This window comes from Meriones unguiculatus, chromosome 15, assembly GCF_030254825.1.
Source record: "Meriones unguiculatus strain TT.TT164.6M chromosome 15, Bangor_MerUng_6.1, whole genome shotgun sequence".
Classification (NCBI taxonomy): Eukaryota; Metazoa; Chordata; class Mammalia; order Rodentia; family Muridae; genus Meriones; species Meriones unguiculatus.
Genome location: NC_083362.1, coordinates 26,527,585 through 26,544,962, shown reverse-complemented (window position 1 = coordinate 26,544,962; position 17,378 = coordinate 26,527,585).

Here is a 17,378-nt window from a genome sequence, read left to right as displayed (position 1 = left end):
CTCTTGCCTGATGCATCTAAAACAAAAAGGGGGAACTGTAGAGAGCTGCGTAATGCAGCGCCTTAAAGATGGAGCTGGTTTCCGCCTTCCACCTTCCCGATGGTGAGTGCTCTCTGTCACAAACAACTCCACATTTGGCTAAGGCTGAGGATCTGGCTTGTTTCCAAGTATGTGGACCTATCTGCATTGCCCACGTGGCACGCTGGGGTTGGCTACCCAGAGGCTATATAAGCTGTGGGCTGGCTTTCCCCAGGGTCCGATGATTGTTCAAGGTTCCTGAATAAACTGCATTGAAAAAAAATAAAAAATAAAAATTTTCTTCTAGTATAAACTCTAGTATTATAATTATGGCATATCTCCGAGTCTGGAGTCATATCCAATGAGAAATCTTATATTGGCTGCTTAATGCAACCCTATAGAGTTGTTGAAAAAAATAAATATGCCACAAATTTATGAACAGTAGATAATATTTTTCTTATTAAAGCAGAATTTAAGTATTTAAAACAAAATTTTATGCTATTACTTGATATTTCCAGGCAACATGCAAAAGTTTGAGGATTATATATGGCGTAATTAAATTTATGCAGTATGAAAATTTGCTTGATTAGTTCAATTGAATAAATGAGATTAATAATTACAGATAGATTTTTGTTCTACAAAATTTCACAAATTAAGCAGTATCTTTCTGTTATTACTATCTCATCATGTACCATTAGTTTTTATATTTGAATACTAATTCTGTGAATATTGCATTAATGACCTAGGTATTTTATGAAAATTAGAATATTTGACTTTCATCATATTTTCTTTGTTTTATACCAAGAACTATTCTATCATTTTTGATGCTATTATGAATCTTATGAAATTTGAGAATATACTTTTAGAATAACTAGAATCATAACTTTTATTATAGGAAGCCAGAAATATTTTCCCCTCTCATTAAGTATTTTCCTCTTGGATTAATATGAAACACAAGAAAATTCCAAGTAGTTTTAAGCAGTACGTGAATGTCCTTATCATTGTCCAATTTGTTTTGTGAGCAATCACATTTCTTAAATTCCCAGTTTTTTCTTTTGTTGTGTTGAACTTGCTTAATATTTTACCCAATAATAGAATAAGTATGTTGAGTTATGGCAGCAGTGTATATGATTAATAATTAAATACAGATTAATAGGTTTGTAGTTTTATTATTTGGCTGGGCGTATTATGTTTCATTTTGCTTTCAGTGTTTGAGGTGGAGCCCAGCGCTTTTCATGATAGGCCAGCATTTTACTCCTGATCTTTACCCCAGAAACAAAATGCTTTTCTGTAAAATAATTTTAATGGATAGTGTACATGACCCTCTATAAAGATGACAGTCTGTGATAAACACTATCACAATATTTATAAAATTACTACTCACAAAGAAAGGGAAAATTACTAATCCAGAAATAATGAAAGAATTCCATGTAGAAAAAATTTCCAACATGGAAACATATTTCTCAATTCTTCTTTTTGCACACTCCCTCCCACACCATCCACACATATATACAAACATGTACATCGAGGAATAGGTATTTCTCCATCTTGAAGAGTTTAGCAATACAGTCTTCTTTTAAGTCACAAACTCTTTCTTCTATGCTGCTGCCTTCAACTCTCTGAGCAGATTCTCAGGCCAGTTTGCTCTGAACAATTGTTCACCTGCACTTTGCATAATTGAATGAAGTTGTTGTTTTCACTTTGCTCTGCCTGTGGGCTTAGACAGATGCTTCTCCAATCAGTGGTAAATTGGTAAACAAACAAACAAAAAAAAAATTGTTTCTTCTGGAAAGCTCTGTTAACAACACAAAAAAAAGAATTTATTCTGCTTTTACTGTTAATAGGATAATAGCTTGGTCTTTGTGTTGTTTGTTTTGTATTAATTCTCTTCAGTAGCATTTCTATGGATCATTGTTTCAATTAGTTGCTACAAAAAAATCTCTTAGTGGACATGATCATAATGTTGAAAATAAATTCGTGAAACATCCCTATTATCACCATGCCATCATTTATATAAGTCAATAATACTGAAATAATTAGAGGAAATAGATGTATTTAAATAGGTTTATGCATACTAACACTGAACTTTCATTCCGTGCCAGTTTGTGCTTTCCAGAAAGGAGACTTAAAGCAACCATATGTTCTCATCATTGACTCTGAGAAACACAGCATTGAAGGTGACGAGGTACAACCACCAGTGCAAGCAAACTACAAGAAAGGCACAGATTTTTACTGCATTGTAAACAATCCATTCTTTCTCCATAACAGCTCTCTAGGAAGAAATGCAACTGGCGATCTTGTGGTGGGATCCAAGTGGATAATGAAAGCTGCTCAGGATGTTGTTTCTATTCTCACAATATCCAAGCATAAAATCTCTGGAATTACCTTCCCTTAGTTCAAACTCCCAACCTCTTTTTCTGGATGTACCACACTAGGAATGATCCTGTCTGAACCTAGGCTTTTTTATTGCAAAACTGTGGTAAGTAGAAGACTTTCCAAAAATATTGCTTAGATTAAATGAAAAGCTTCTTGCATTTTGTAAACATTCACCTTGCTTATTGAAAACTGAAATGCACTAAGTAGCACATGAAAGAGAAGTCTAAATGACGGCTTTGCAGAGCACATCAAAGCACCACTGTTCTGTGCTGCGCATGCTTATATGTATGATTTGTGCAATGATTTAAGAACATAGCTTTTTTCTGTATCTCTGTATTTTTGTTCACAGTGTGCCCTGCATAATAAATTTAATTCATTGTGTTTAATTCTATATTCATTTATTTGTTTTGTCATGATAGGAATAAGACTAAGGACCTGATACATGTTCAGCATATGCTACCCCTTAAAATTTGAATGTCAATTTTATCTGATCTTCTAATTTGTGTTTTAATGATTACTTCACTGTACATCTCTGGTTTTCTCATTAATTATACTATAATAATTCAGATAAAATAACTGGATATCCTTTGTAAACAAAAATTATGTGGTCACACAATCTCTAATAATGATACCAGGAATTAGCTGGGTATGGTGGCACATACGTTGGCTACAATCCCAGTACTTGGGATGGAGAAGTAGGAAGATCAGTAGTTCAAGATCAACCTTGACTATTTGAGACCTTGTATCAAACATAAAAACATATAAAAACCTAAAGGTAAAACAAAAAAATAATATGTCATAATCAAATGGATATGCACTGAGATTTTTAGAGCCTTAATTTCAAAAATATTTTAAAAGCTCTAATAAAATGTAATCACCATTTATATGATGTATAGGATATACAGAAAGCAATCACTACATTGAAATAAAAAAAAAAACTTATCACCAGGTAATATTTTATAACATTTTCATTTTACTTTCTGTAAAAAATATTTTACATGCCTTAGTATTTTTGCTTAATTTCTTCTCTTTTTTACTAAATGGAAAAAGAAAACAATAAATAATGCAAATATTAACATAACAAAGGCAATTCTCACCACTTAGAGATATCTATCTATCTATCTATCTATCTATCTATCTATCATCTGTCTCTCTGTCTGTCTGTCTATTTATCTATCTATGAAATATTTGTGTGAGTAAAGTAGTAAATACTGAAACAATGTTCTTTTCCTGCCTCACTGTAGATTCTCTTCACGTGGCCTATATAGGTTATACTACAGCATGATCTCTCTATATTTAACATTTGTACTAATATTACCTTAAAAAGTTTTTAAAGGTAAATTAATTTTAAAAAACCATTCAGTACAAAATACATATTTTATGTACCAAAATGATTATTATTAGATATTTTATACATAATACTTATTAATGGGTCCTTAAAACCAGAATCATCTTTTATTCTACTGTATATATATTAAACAGAAACTTGAATACATTTCACTGAGAGATTGATTTAGCTACTCCACTTTTTCCAAACATGAACTGAATTGCACAATAGCTATTCAAATTATTTAAATTTAAATTGAATTAATTAAAAAAACTACTGATTAAGTTTACAAAACTACTGAATTAATTTTAAAAAATGCTGCTTGTATTAGTTACTTTTCTCTTACTATGACAAAAAAGCATGACCAAGGCACATTATACAAGGAAGTGTTTAATTGGCTTTACAGTTTCAGAGGGTTAGAGTCCATGTTGAAAGAGCAGAGATGTGATTGCAGAATAGCTTAGAGCTCATATCTTGACAGAAGCAGGAAAAAGGTACACTGGGAATGGTGCAAGCAATCTTCGTATTGTTCTCTGGCTTACATAATATTATTCAGTTATGATGTTCATGAAATTACCAAAGCAACATAAAAAAATCAAGAGTATGAATGTTTATGCTGATATACTCCTTGATTCCCCTGAGGATTTCTGAAGTTCTCATATTTGTTCCTCCATCATGCTGTTTAAATATTAAATTATTAAGTGTTTTTAAATGAAATCATTTTTTCTCTAGGATCATATTTTCCCATTTTTCTGCTTTTCTTCTTTTACTTTGTTTTTCTGAAAAAAATCAATAAACTAACAGTTTTATACATTCACTTGAGTAATGTCATATGATGACAATAATTTCAATATCCTATATATTGAAATCCTACATATATTCTGTTGGGCTACATCATGTGAAAGTTTGTCTCTGCAAATTCAATTGTTGATTGCTAAACCTACAAAGAGCTAAGTACTAGCCAGATCATGGTATTTTTATTTCTATGGCCTAGCACCTGTCTAATATTTTGTAAATATTCACTGTTCCTCACTTACCTCTGGAGAGAGAGGAGACTAGGACATTCACCAGTGAACAGGTTGGTGAATAAAAGTACCAGAGAGGAGCAGAGGGTTAAAGCTAGTCAGCCACATGTCAGGATGTAGTGCTAGGATTAGCTGGGAGAGACTACCTTAGCTAAAAGGCCTAAGTTTTAAAATATTAAAAGCCAGATCTTGAACAAGCACTATTCCTAATTATCTGAGAAAGCACCATATTGATTTCCAAAGTGGTTGGACAAGCTTATATTCCCACCAGCAATACAGGAGGTTCCCTTTTTCTCACAACCTCTCCAGAATGTGTTGTCACTTGAGTTTTTGATCTTAGCCATTCTGTGGGTGTAAGGTGAAATCTCAGGGCTTAAGCAAATATCCAAAAGATACTCAAGTACACAAGGACATTTGCTCAACTATGTTTGTAGCAGCTTTATTTGTAATACAGACCCTGGAAACAGCCCAGAATTCCATCAACGGAGGAATGAATAAAGAAATTGTGGTACTTTTACACAATGGAACACTACTCAGAAATTAAAAACAAAGAAATCATGAAACTTGCAGGCAAACGGTGGGATCTAGAAAAAAATCATCCTGAGTGAGGCATCCCAGAAGCAGAAAGACGCAGATGATATATACTCACTAATAAGTGGATACAAGACCCAAAAGATAGAATAAACATATTGAAATCTATACACTTAAAGAAGCTAAACAAGAAAGAAGATCCGGGGTAAGATAATCAATCCTTACTTAGAAAGACAAATGGGATGGACATTGGAAGTAGGAAAAAACAAGAAACAGGACAGGAGCCTACCACAGAGGGCCTCTGAAAGATTCTACCTAGCAGTGTATCAAAGTAGATGCTGAGACTCATAACCAAAGCTTGGGCAGAGTGCAGGGAATCATATGAAAGAAGGGGGAGTTAGTATGACCTGGAGAGGACAGGACAAGGACCAAATATATCTGGGCCCAGGGGTCTTTTATGAGATTGTTTCTCCAACCAAGGACCATGTATGAATATAACCTAGAACCCCTGTTTGGATGAAGCCCATGGTAGTTCAGTAGCCATGTGGGTACCCTAGTAAGGGGAAAAGGGACTATTTATGACATGAACTCATTACCTGCCCCCGCATGAGGGAGGAGCAGCCTTGCTAGGCCACAGAGGAGGACATTGCAGCCAGTCCTAAAGAAACCTGATAAGCTAGGGTCAGATGGAAGGGGCAGAAGACCTTCCCTATCAGTGGACTTGGAAAGGAGCAGGGAGGAGATGAGGGAGGGAGGGTGAGGTTGGAGGGAATGAGGGAGCTAGCAACAGCTGGAATACAAAGTTAATAAACTGTAACTGATATTAAAAAATAAAAATTAAAATAAAGAAATAAATAACATTAAAAGCCTCCGTGTCATTATTTATAAAACTGGTACATTGGAGAAAGTCTTGCTATATTGTTGCATTTTGAAACATGTGTCAGGAGTTGGAAAGATAGCACAGAGTTAAAGAGCTATTCCCTCTCTTCTAGAGAACTCTCCTTCTGTTCCGTGCTCTCATGTGAGTTGGCTCACAACCACATATAATTTCAGCTCCAGAGGACCCAGCCCCTTTCTCTTGTCTACATGAATACCTGTACACATATCAGACACATAGACACATACACACACACACACACACACACACACACCCCACACACAAATTCAAATACATATGTAAAATTTAAAAAAAGAAAGCTTTAAAAAGATTAAAATACAAGGACAAATAAATTTATAAAACCATGCATTATTAAATCCACCAAACCACCACATGTGATTATAAGCAATTAATTCCTTTTGTTGTAAAAAGAAACATTGACAGTTAGTGTTGAGGATGTGATTTTTTTTTCTATTACTAGATTAATGGAAAAAAACAAAGAGTAAGGACTATGTCGTTTTCTTCCCTGTCAAGTATATTTATATGCAAGCAGAGAAAATTTATGCAGCAAATGAAAGAGTGAATTTGAGAAAACAAAAGTGAGGTATAACCCCTTTAATCATGCTCAGATACAAATTTTTCTTCAGCCATCATATCTTCAAACTAATGAAGAGCCCACTATACCACAAAAGTATCTGGCCCCTAACTAAAGTGATGATGACAATAAAAAAAAATGCAGAACAGGAACAAGAAAAGATTCACTTGCTCTGTACACTTCACATCCAGCAATTGTATTGCATTTTATACTGTGGTAAACCTGCCAAGAGACAAAAGAAGGCCCCAAATATAACATCCCTAGTGCCTGTTGCTGTACAGTTCTTTCCTTATAGTTCAAATATTTCCTTTTGGAGGAAAGAGGAAAACTCATTAAGAGTCAGGAATTGAAAATTCTGTTTAGGTTTGTACCCCATTTTTTATTTTTTTTAAGTTAAAATTTTATTTTTTTATATTAGTTACAGTTTATTAACTTTGTATCCCAGCTGTAGCCCCCTTCCTCATTCCCTCTCAATCCTACTCTTGGTGAAGATCCTTTCCCAGTCTGTAGGATGTCGTTTTGTTCTGACAGTGTCCTTTTCTTTACAGAAGCTTTTCAGTTTTATGAGGTCCCATTTATCGATTGTTGATCTTGGAGCCTGGGCTGCTGGTATTCTGTTCAGGAAGTGGTCTCCTGTGCCAATGAGTTCTAGCCTCTTCCTCATTTTTTCTTCACAGATTTAGTATGTCTGGTTTTATGTTGAGGTCTTTGGTCCACTTAGATTTCAGTTTTGTGCAAGGTTGTAACTATGGATCTATTTGCATTGTTTTTTTTTACATGTAGACACCCAATTAGTCCAGCACCATTTGTTGAAGATGTTGTCATGCTTCCATTGTATTGTTTTGACCACTCTGTTTCACTTAAAGAAATGTTCAGCATCCTTAGTCATCAGGGAAATGCAAATCAAAACAAGCCTGAGATTTCACCTTATACCCATCAGAATGGCTAAGATCAAAAACTCAACTGACAACACATGTTGGAGAGGACGTGGAGAAAGGGGAATCCTCCTCCATTGCTGGTGGAAAAATCACCTTGTACAACCACTTTGGAAATCAATCTGGCACTTTCTCAGAAAACTAGAGCTACCTCAAGACCCAGATATACAACTCCTAGGCATGTATGCAAAAAATTTCCCACCCTTCAATAAGGATATTTGCTCAACTATGTTCATAACAACTTAATTTGTAATAGCCAGAAACTGGACACAACCTAGATGTCCCTCAACAGAGGAATGGACACAGAAATTGTGGTACTTTTAAACAATGGAACACTACTCAGCATTACAAATAAGGAAATTATGAAATTTGCTGGCAAATGGTGGGAACAAGAAAAGATCATCTTGAGTGAAGTAACCAAGAAGCAAAAAGATACACATGGTATATACTCACTCACAAGTGGATATTAGCCATGTAATATAGGATAAACGTACTAAAATATATACTTATAAAGAACCTGAACAACAAGAAAGACTCTAGGGAAGATGCTCAATCCTCATTCAGAAGTACAAATGTGATAGACATTTGAAGCAGAAGACAAGGAACTGGACTGGAGCCTAGCACAGCCAGGCTCTGAAAGACTACTGAACTACTGAAGGAAGTTTCAAGACTCAAAAACAAACTTTGGGCAGAGTTCAGAAAGTCTTATAAAAGAAGGAAGAGATAGAAATACCTGGAGTGAACAGGAGATCCAAAAGGATCTCCAATCAAACTGAACCCTGGGGGCCCTGCAGAGACTGATACCCCAGCCAAGGACCATGCATGGAGAGAACCTAAAACCTTGGCCCAGATGTAGTCCATGGACTCAATCTCCAAGTGGTTCCCTAGTAAGGGGATCAGGGGCTGTCTCTAGCATGAATTCAGTGGCTGGCACTTTGATTACCTCCCCCTGGGGGGTGCAGCCTTGCCAGTCCACAGAGGAAGACAATGCAACCAGTCCTGATGAGACCTGATAGGCTAGGGTCAAATAGAAGGGGAGGAAGACCTCACTTGTTAGTGGACTATGTGAGGAGCATAGAGGGAGAAGAGGGAGGAGGGTGGGATTGGAAGGAGATGTGGGAGGGGGTTACAGCTGGGTACAAATTGAATAAATTGTAATAAATGATAACAAATAAAAAATTTAAAAGACTCAGGAATTAACTAAAGTACCTAAAGTTCAGAAAGTAAAGAAAACTTTAAAAAGGCATGAAACTCCTGAAACTTACAAGATTTGGGTAAGCCCTCACCACGCCCATTCCCAGTGCTATGTAAGCAGTAGCAATGTCTTGGGAAAGAAGACTGACATTTAAGTCTTACAGAGAGCTCTAGCGATGCAGCATTAAATAGATTCCAGCGAGAGAAGACACATGAAGGAATTAAAAGGCCCACACTTCTCCCTGACTCTTCCATTAAGCATTCAGAGCTCTCAGAAGTTCAGAAAACTTTTATAAACCTCATCTCTCTCTACAATCAATGGACCATATGTTTTTGATGCTTCACTCTTTTCCTAGGCATTCAGAATTTGCTTCCTCAATTCAATTCTTAAAGCTACTCCTGATGTCATACATCTTCCCTGCCTCCATGCTATCCTGGCCATTGTGGACCCCAAACCTCTGGAACTGAAGCCAAAATCTGTCTTAGTCATTATGTTTTATGACAGAAACAGTGATGTAAGTAATAGAGAAGACAAATATTGAGAAAATAGACAGAATCTAAGAAAGAAAATGAGTGCAAAGTCATTATCATCATAGTGAGTGTGATCTGTGACTGTCTCTCTCACTTTCTCCAGCATCTTCCTGCTCCTTCCTTTAGATATATTTCATCCTGAGAAACCAGAGAAACTTGTTCACATTGTTCAAGAGAGGAGGATTTAGGTATAGAGAGACCTGAAGGCCCTGGATGCTTCCATGTAGTGTCTCAGCACTGACTTCAGAAAACAGCAAGCAAATCCCAGAACAGACTGCAGAGGCAGGGTAGGGAGTCCAGCCTGGTCTACAGAGTTAGTTCCAGGGCATCCAGGGCTACACAGAGAATTCCTGTCTTGAAAAAGCCAAAAGGAAGGAAGGAAGGAAGGAAGGAAGGAAGGAAGGAAGGAAGGAAGGAAGGAAGGAAGGAAGGAAGAAAGGAAAGAGGAAGGAAAAAAGAAAAAAGTTTATTACATGTACAGTGTCCACCTCACAGCTGGAAGTGCTATTTTCAGGAACATCATGTCAAAGAGTCAGGTTCTGTGACCTTTCTCATCTTTGAAAGAAAAAAAAAATTGGAAAAAGGATGGAAAGGAAACCATTTTGAAGTAGTTTCACATTACTGAGTGATGTGAATGGAGAAAGAAAATGCAATGTTGAGGGAAGTCAGTTGAGGGACTGATCACAGAAGCACATGCTGAGTGTGGGATCCAGCATGTCATGCTTAGGCTTCAACAGCAATTGACACACTGAATGTTCACAGATGCTTTTGTGTCCTCATTCCACATTCCCCAAACCATCAACTATTTTAAAAAAAACAACGTTATTATTACTCTTATTATTATTATTTTGTTTTAACTCATTACTTTACTTTGTATTACTGTTTAGTTTTGTTAAAGAATTCAGCCAAGGCTAGTCTCTCATTGTCCATTGCTGCTTCTGTGTCCTAAGCTCTGGGTTAACTGACGCCTACCATCACTCCCTGCTTATTTTTAGTTGAAAATAAAACACAATGAAGAATCTATCTTTCATGTATTATGAAAGCAGTTTGCACCTTGTCCTTCTTATAAAACCAGTTGTGCATATTTTTAATTCTTGAATAAATGTGAAAGCATTGGATTCTGTGGTATGTCATGGTGTACCATGTCAGTGCATACATAGAACAATTAAATTCGAATGTTTCAAGTTAAGTTAGAAATTAATAAAATTGAAAACAAAAGCCTGAACATATGAACTGTACTTATAATATCTTCTAAAATAAAGTGAAAATAAAATATATGTGAGAATAAAAACATGTGTTTCAGGTTGTAGTTCATATAAAACATGAAATAATTACAGGATTCCTATATAATATTTTTATGAAAAGTTAATTTAATGGACTCGTTATAAATGTAAACTATATGGAATTTAAAATTTTTTCCAGTATAATTCAAGATATTTTATGTACTAAAATAAAAAAAAGGTGGGAGGACATAGTTTGATGAAATTTACCATATTATTTTCAATGTTTATAAATCTTTGACTAGATGCCAGAATAGCAGAAATGTAAGCATGCTGGTTTTCTAGGAAAATTTTCCATAGAAAAGTAATCTCATGTACAATTCCCTGACAACATCTGCACTGATCTCATAGGTGCTAGATATTACTAGGTTGAATGAGTTAACAAACATTGCCTGTTATCACATGTCATAGTTACAGCTACAGGGTTGCATATTATCTTTTCTTGACATGGTATGAAGAGGAGACTTAGGCTTAATTCTTAAAGTAATATTGTCCAGTGAAATAGAAAGTCAAGGGAAAATACACTGCATTAAATGTAATCAAGTACTATATGTTTAATGACATTTTTATTCTTTATATATATATATACATATATATAATGGCGTGTTACAAATTTTATCTAATGTCCACATACATATACACCTGATTTATTTTATAGAGAGTGATTTAATAAGTTTTGAGTTTATAATGTGTGCATACATGTCCATCAGTTGCTTTCGTTTATAAGTCATTTCAATATGGGTGATAACATAATAGAGGAGGGTGATGTGGACTAATAAAAGCAAGTGATTACTTTTTTCCACCATAGTGACAATAATGAGAAGGGACCTTCCTTAATTTTTTGCTATGCTAATCCTTGAGGGCATTGAGGAAGTTATTATGAGGGTCACTGTATATGAATTTTCAAATTAAATTTATAATGAAAATTGCTTTTTCAAACCAATTAACTGTGCAAGGTAGACAGCATTTTTACATGTAGACAGGCAGCTTAATTTTTTTTTCTTTCTGCTTAATCTTATTTTCAAAGTCATTGCTACCATTAGGGAAAAAAGCAGGGGCTTTAGAATTATGTCAAGTTATATTAATTTCTTTCTATAACATTTACCCCTATGAATAAATTTAATTTATATTAAATTGGCATGTTTGAAAGTAACCGAGTTGTTATAGAAATATAACATTAAATATAAAATTAATCTGCCTTCTTTTTTCATTATATATATATATATATATATATATATATATTCTGTGTCTACCATACTTTTCTAGTGTTCTGAAGAAACACAAGGCCAAGGAAACTTATAACGGAGAACATCTGATTAGGGGCTTGATTACAGTTTCAGGGGGTGAATCCATGACCATCATGTCAAGAAGAATGGCAGCAGGCAAGGAGACATGGTGCTGGAACAGTATGAACTTAGACGCAGAGAGAGACACTGGGTTTTTGTAACCTCAAAGTTCATCATTCATTGTTTTACATTTTCCAACAGGGTCACACCTTATAATCCTTTCCCAAACTGTTACACCAGTTTATTGACTTAGCATTAAAATATGTGAACTTATGGGGGTCATTCGCATTCAAACCACCACAGTCTGACTAATGTTACTTCTATGGATGCTTTCAGAGGTGACCATTAAATATTGGATAACAAAAGTAGAAAAACAGGCAATGAAGGAATGCTGAAAGTTGGAGAAATATTGTGTCCAGGAAAGATTTTGGAACATATTTATTTTTTGGCAGTAGAAGGAGCTACATGACATCATACATGTTTGAAAGTCTTTTAATAACTTGTAAGAATATGTTTTTTCCATCTACAATGTTGATCATGGGGGACTGAGTCCAGGTTTGTCAGGGCATTGGCATCTGAGCTTAACCACTAAGTCATCTTACATGTCTTCCTTACTGATTTTTAATCTTCATACTTTTGTGAAAAACTAAGACAGAGAAACATGCATTACCCTACATTAACACAGAATGAGAATCATCAGGAACTGTCTCTATATTTTGTCCCAAAGCAGACTCCAGTGCAACAGCAAGCATGGAGATGTCTTCAATGATGTCAAGGCTGCATAGGATTCATAATGAAAGATGTGTTGAGTACAGTCTAAAGAATGTAAAATAAATATACTTAGTACATTCTAAACAGAGTTAAAAGTATCATAGGAACTGTGGAGATGGCTCATTAGGTAAAGCCCTGGTCACAAAAGCATGGGAACTCAACTTTGGATTCCCAGATGAATAACAGTGGGTGTTTGTAGTCTGAGTTCACTGGAAGCATAGATGACAGTGTTCTTCCAAGATGGCTATCTAGACTAATTGACTCTGCCATATCTGAATGAAAGTGAGAATCCCTGACTCAAAATATATCTTGGAGAGCTATCAAGAAAGACATCTGATGACAATTTCTGGTTGTCATCTGAACTTGCACTTGCATACATGTTCACATGCACCCATATCCATATACTTGTAAACATAAATGCATATACACAGAGAGATACAGACAAACACACATACATGTAACATACACACAACGAAAACCAGGAGGTAAATATGTATTCATTTATTCTCATCAATTATTATGCACTTATTTGTATGATATTATTTCACATGATTAGAAGCACATTACACTTTTTTTACACCAGCAGGAACCTGTTGTGAAAATGTTGCCCTGTGACTTCACTAGGAAGTAATAACTGTTAACTTACAATCTCCTGAGACTATCATAGCTATATAGTCCTTTGTTGAGCAAAACATCTTTATGCAATATAGGGCTATAATAAAATATAATTATGCAATATACATTAATAGAATTGACAGTGTGAAAGGCCGTGTCTTAGCGACTTTTCATGTTACTACTGTAGAAGACTGACAGAAGCTACTTGTGGGAGTTTATTTTACTTCGCAGTTCAAGGTTCAGTTCATCTTGATGGGAATATCAAAACAGAAAGGCACCTAGTAATACTACACCCACAGTAAGAGGATGGAATAAAGATGAAAGCTCAGCTCACTTTCTCCTCTTACGGTTCAGGATCCAAGCCCTGGAATCTGCACCACTGAAAATGGGCAGGTCTTCCTACTAAAATTAATGTGATGATAACTCATCACAGTCATGCCCAGTTGCTTGTCTTTCTTTTGATTCTAGATTGCATCATGTTGACAATTGAGACCAAGTATCACAAGCAACAAACACAACTCTAATCTTTACATAGGTAGTCACCTTTTCACACTCCTCCGGTGTTTTCACAAGTTTCTGATGAAAATTGCTTAGCATTTAATCTCAAATATACATACAAGAAAATACCAAATTATTTTTGAATGGCTTAAGCTAATTTCCAGTTAAAAATAATTTTTATTGTTAGATAAATTTATGAGGGAAAATTCATTAAGAGCTAAATGCAGCACTGGAGAGATAGCTTAGAAGTGAAGAGCACCATCTGCTCTTCTAGAGGCAGATCTGATTACCAGCAACCACGTGGCAGTGTACAACTATCTGCAACTCCAGTTCCAAAAGATCCATCCAATGACCTCTACAGACCCACATACACACACACACACACACACACACACACACACACACACACGCACACCACATATACACCTCACACATACAGACACATACACACAGACGCGTACATATACACAGACACACACACACACCGTAACAAACACACACAGCACACATTAAAACACACACAAAACAGACATACACATGGATATACACATACAGATAAACATATGTAGAAGCACACACACAAATACATGGAAAAAAAAAGTTCGGTGGTAGTGGCACATGCCTTTAAACCCAGCACTCAGGAGGTAGAGGCAGCTGAACCTCTGAGTTCAAGGCCAGCCTAATCTACACAGGGAAACCCTGTCTTGCAAAGAACTACAACAACAACAACAAAATACAAACAAACAAATAAAAATGCAAAAGTAAATGCATTACAACAATTAATTATACTTTTGTAACTATCTTTACATTTACCTTTCACTACAAAAGTTAAACACAACAAAAGTGAAAAAATGCATATTAAATTATGAAAATATATTTATTGTTACTTAAAAATTCTTGTAATCAATATCATTTTATAATTATAAATTTTTAAAAATTATCTACTCAGAATCCATTTTTGGTCAAATGGAATGAAATAGTTATTTTAAAGGCATAGTTATAAATGTGACGTATTCTGTTATTTCTGAGGGACAATTTAACATTTCATTAAGTTTTGCATGTCATTTTATTTAGCTACTCCTTAAATGTATATTTGCATTACAGAAATAGTGTTAATTTAGCTATTAATTATGTGACTTTATGTATCTCTACTCGACTCTTTCACTTTTTAATTTCTTTACATTTTATTATTTTGTGTGCATATGTGGGAACAGCACAAGTACCATGATAACCATTTTGAGGACATAGGATAACCTCTGTGAGTTGGGTTTCTATTTCAGCCACTTGGTCCCAGAGAGGAAACTCAGCTCATCAGGTTTGATGGCAGGTCTCTACTTGCTGAGTCATCTTGTCAGCCTCCATATATATATATATATATATATATATATATATATATATATATATATATATGTGTGTGTGTGTGTGTGTGTGTGTGTGTGTATATAGTCAGGATTTGTCTGAATTTTAACTAGCTTTTTAGCTGAGAGGATTGTCACAAACTCTTGAATCTTCTGCTTCCACCTCACAAGTGCTAGGATTATAAGCAAGAATTTCATACTCCAGTAATGCTGTCTGTGCTGGGGATTTCCCCAATATTTTGTATATGCTAGATGGCATTCTACCAACTGAGCTGCATCCCTAGACCTAATTACTGGAAAAAATAAAGTAGAAATATAAAATTTGTCTAAAACAACTAATTAAGGCAGCATATAAACAAACTAAGGGACATTACATAAAAATATTCAGGCATTTACATAGTAACACACTTATATTTATTAACATAAATTGCAACACATAGAACATTCATTGAATAAAGTATAACTCATCATTTTGAGAACTTATTTAATTAATAGTACAATATTACATTTTCAAGCTTATAGTTGCATAATCTAACATTTGAGGTATTTACTAAAATACTAGCATCTTTTTCTGAGTGTTGATATTCCAGTAAATATTTCATTTTATTATGTTTTTACTTTTTGGTTCATTTAGCCTTTGTGCCTTCCAAATCTACACTTCTATATCATGCTTTGTGGTGTTCAAGGAGAGAATGCAATCGTTCTGTTAGTGATGGGTTTCTATGATTTTCTTATATCTGGCTGCTTTGCGACCCCCATTAGTAAAGCTGGAAAGCATTTCTTCTTCAAGAATTTTAGTAAATTTTTCTGTTTTTAAGTTCTAATAACTGCAAACTATCACTGTTTGTCCAGCAGCTATAGGATTGGTTGTTACTTCCAACACTGATATAATTCTATTGATCTATTTTTTCCATTTTGGGTTTTTTTTTTTTTTTTGACATCTGTCCACAAAATCACTTTTTAAATTATCTTCACTCTAGTGCTCTTAGTATTTATTTTTTTGTCTAGACCCTGAAAGAAAAAAGCATTATTCCTTTTTACTATTAGCAGTCACAAAGTACATATTTGGAAAATTGCTGATACATGTGTTTAGATTAATCATCCAAAGAGACTGTGTCTTGAAATTCATTGTGTTATTGTGAAATTCATTGTGTTATTAAGAATAAAAAATAATAGCAATGGTCAAGAGTTGTTCCCATCACTGTCTTCCAATTTAATGCACTTTAACTCTTTTGTGGCAGAGGCTCATCTGTTTCTGTCCTTGTTCTTACCCATACTCTGCACTCTCACTATCAACATGTTGTTTGCAGTGTGTGGTGTTTTAAGAATACTTTCTAGACTAGCCTGTTTTCCATCCATTTTGGTGATCAGTGTGGTGGTTTGAATAAAAAAAAAATGTTTTCCATAAGCTTGAGTGCTTGTAAACTTGGTTTCTGTTGCTGGAGCTGTTTGTGGAGGTTTCTGTCCTGCAGCCTTGCAGGAGGTGTACATCACTGGGCTAGGGCACAAGATTATTTAGTTTATCCATACACTCATTGCTTCATGCCTGGAGTTGAGTTTGTTATTGCTCAGATTATTGGTCTGGCCAACATCCTTGCCTACTGCCATGCTTCCCTGCTTTAATGGACTCTTAGTTTTTCCCCTTTTGTGATCTGTGCTTGCTTCTTTCCAGTATTTCCTCACTATATATTTTTGGAATGGCATTTTATATGCTACTATTTATCTTAATTTGAAATTTGGCTTTTTAAAAAAATTGGTTAAAATGAAGATGTCATCTTGAATCTCAAAGGAGACTTTAGAATTTGAAAGTTAGAACAGTGTTAAAACTGTTAAAGACTTTTAAAGTTAGATTAAGTGCATTTTGCATTATAATATGGTCATGAATTTGTGGAAGTCAGGGAATGGAATGTGGTGGTTTGAATGAAAAATGACCCCCATAGACAAGTTGTTCCTAGATGGTGGCACTATTTGGGAAAGTGTAGGTGGTACAGCTTTGTAGTATGCCACTGCAGTATGCTTTGAGATCACAAAGTTTCACTCTATTCTCAGTTCACGCTCTCTGCTTCATGCTTATAGTAGAGGCTGTGATCGCTTAGGTTCATGTTCTAGCTGCCATGCCTGCCACTGCCATGCCTCCCTGGAATGATAAGGGTTTATAACT